Below are 3,258 nucleotides of genomic sequence, written 5' to 3'. Positions count from 1 at the left end.
TTTCCCCCTTCCCCTCCCCTCTCCCCCCCAACACTCTCCCCACAAAAAAGTCAATCCCCCCCCCCCCTTTTTGCCGGGTATTGACGGTCAAATAACGTAGACAAATCTCACCAGAATTACTATGATTATTTAAAGATGGGAATCCCGGGGGTGAAAAAAGGCCTAACGAGTGTCTTCGTTTTTTATTCATCTTTTATTCGGTTTAATTTTGATGTAAAATACTGGGAAAGAGGGAGGGAGGGAAGAGAGAGGGGGGGGGGGAAGGGGAGAGGGGAGGGGAAGAGGGGAGGAAGAAGAAAAAGAGAGAGAGAGAGAGAAAGAGAGAGAGAGAAGAGAGAAGAAGAGAGAGAGGAGAGAAAGAGAGAGAAGAAAGGGGGGGGAGGGAGAGAGAGAGAAAAAGAAAAAAGAAAGGGGAGAGAGAGGGGGAGGGAGAAGGAGAGAGAAAAGAAAGAGGGGGGAAAAAGAGGGAAAAACCAAAGGAAAGAAGGGGGGAAAGAATTAAAAAAAAAAAAAAAAAAAAAAAAATACAAATATTATTTTTTTTTTATTTATATTAATATTTATTAAATAATTTTAAAATTATTTTTTTTTTTTTTTTTTTTTATATTTAACCCAAAACCCCCCCCCCCCCCCTTTTATATATATATATATATATAATAATAATATATATATATATATATATATATATATATATATTTTTAATATGTAGTATGTATGTATAAACACATAAAAATGTTAATTTAAAAAGGAAAAATTTTTTGGGATCAATCAACTTTTTCAAAAGGCTGTCAAAAGTATAAAGGATTTTCTTTCAAAAAAGGATAAAACCCTTTAGAACTTTTTCCGCATTCTTAAGGGGAATCAGTGAATAATGATACCCCCTCACCCCTCACCCCCTCCCCTCCTCCACCTCCCCTCAAAAGACCCTCCAACCCTTTCCTTCCTGAAACACCCTTTTCCCTTTTTCCCCCCTCTCCCCTTTTCCCCCTTTCTCCCTCCCTTACCATTTTCGTAGTCCCCTCCTTCCCTTCCCCTTTTTCCCCCTCCCCCTCCCCGCCCCAGAGAAAAAGATTGTGACCCCCTTTTCCCCCCCCCGCCCCAGAGAACCCCCCCCAAACCCCCCCGTGACCCCCCCCCCCCAAGTCCCCCCGCCCCGCCTTCCCCCCTCCCCCCTTCCCCCCCCTCCCCCGCCCCCCCCCCCGCTCCCCTTCCCCCCCTCCCTTTCCCCCCCCCTCCCCGCCCCCCCTAACCCCCCCCTTCCCCCTCCCCCCCCCCCCCCCCCCTCCCCCCTTCCCCCCCCCCTCCCCTCCCCAGAACCCCCCGGGCCCCTCCCCCCCCCCCCCATAGTACCCCAGCCTCCCCCTTTTCCCCCCCCCCTCCCCCCCGGAACCCCTAGACCTCCCTGACCCTCCCCCCCCCCCCCCCAGAGAACCCCTGACCTCCCCGGCCCCCCCCCGAGAACCCAGACACTGGGTGGCGTGGGATCCCCTCCTGTGGTTTTGAGGCTTAGATTATTCATAAGTATTACTAGGCAGTTCTTCAGGGTGTCTTTCCTTCTTCTTTTTGTTTTGTTTTTTTTTTTTTTGTGTGTGTGTGTGTGTGTTTTTTCTCTTTTTATTTTTTTTGCTTTTTTGGGTCTTTTTTTTTTTTTGGGGGGGGAGAGGGGGGAAGGGGGAAAGAGAAGAAGGGGGGAAAAAAGGGGGGGAAAAAAAGGGGGGGAAAAAGGGGGGAAAAGAAAAAAAAAAGGGGAAAAAAGGGGGAAAAGGGGAAACCAAAAAAAAAAATAAAAAAAAAAAAAAAACAGAAAGAGAAAAGAAAAAAAGAGAAAGGGGAAAAAGGGGGAAAAAAGAAAAAAAAAAAAAGGGGACTTTGCCTTTAAACAATTTTCATCCAAATAATGCGCAAAGGAGGGGGGGAAAGGGGAGGGGGAGGGGGGGGGGACTTCCAGCAGAGGTGAGAGGGGGGGGGAAAGGGGGGGGGGGGAGGGGAAGGGGGGGAGATGGGAGGAGAGGGGGGTGGGAGTCAGGGGTGGAGGGGAGGGGGGGGGGACTTCTAGCAAGGGGGGAGAGGGGGAGGGGTGTGGGGGGGGAGGGGAGGAGGGGGACTTCCAGCAAAAGGGGGGAGAGGAGGGTGGGAGCAGGGGGGGAGAGGGAGGGAGGAGGGGGAATTTTCACAGGGGAGAGAGGGGAGGAGAGGAGGGGGGAGCAGGGGGGGAGAGGGGGGAGGGGGGGGGTTTCAAGGGGGAGGGGGGGAAGGGGGGGTCGGGGGGGGGAGGGGGGGGGGGGACTTCAGCAGAGGGGAGAGGGGGGGAGGAGAGGGGGGGGGGACTTTAGCAAGGGGAGAGGGGAGGAGAGGGGGGGGTTTAGGGGTGAGAGAGGGGGGAGAGGGGGGGGATCAGGGGAGAGGAGAGGGGGGGGGTTTTTTTAGTGAGGGAGAGGGGAGGAGAGGAGGGGGATTTTAGACAGGGGGAGGGGGGGGGGTGTGGGGGGGTGCCGGCTGGGCGAGGAAGCAGTTCGAGGGGAGCCGAGTTATATCCGACTTCTGCAGAGTTGCGAGCGGCCGAGCGTCGTCGAGGAAGGGGGTTAAACACCGTCCGCGAGGGGGGTTTTGGTGGGGGAAAACATCGTTGGACCTATTTTTATCGGTTTGAATCCTTTTTTTTAGGACGGTGTTGTTGTTTTTTCCATTTTTTATTTCATTCGGTTTTTTTTTGTTTTTTTATTTGTCCGTCTTCCGCATTGTTTTTTTTCATTTTTTTTTTTTTTTCGTTTTTTTTTTTTTTTTTTTTTTATTTTTTTTTTTATTGTTTTGTTTTTTTGTTTTGTTGAGGACAACGAGGAGGAATTCAACGTGGCATCAGGCAGGATCGTCGGGATCCTTCTACCTCCATCGCTTCCTGTGACCTGAAAGGACCAAAAACCCCGGGGGGACACCCAAGGAAGAACCCAAGGACGCGTCGGCACCCGGGCCTCCTTTTCCCCGCGACTCCCCCCGACGCCCCCGTCTGGGGGACTCGGGGATCCCCGAATGCGAAACCTCCCCTTCCGGGCCTTCCCCAGACCCCCCCACAGGAAGGATATGGGGAGAGCTTGATCCTGCAGGAGGAGGACAAGGGGGAAGGAGAATCGAGAGGCGTAAAATCCCACGAGACCGCCCTGTTCCCGGGTGTCCCTCCGCCACCGAACCTGACGCGACGGGAAGTGGTCCTGGGCTCCGCAGGAGGGGGCCCCCTCCGCGAGCCCAGAACTCGTCCTGGGA

The sequence above is a fragment of the Penaeus vannamei genome, chromosome 18, assembly GCF_042767895.1.
Source record: "Penaeus vannamei isolate JL-2024 chromosome 18, ASM4276789v1, whole genome shotgun sequence".
Lineage (NCBI taxonomy): Eukaryota > Metazoa > Arthropoda > Malacostraca > Decapoda > Penaeidae > Penaeus > Penaeus vannamei.
This window is presented reverse-complemented; position numbering follows the sequence as displayed.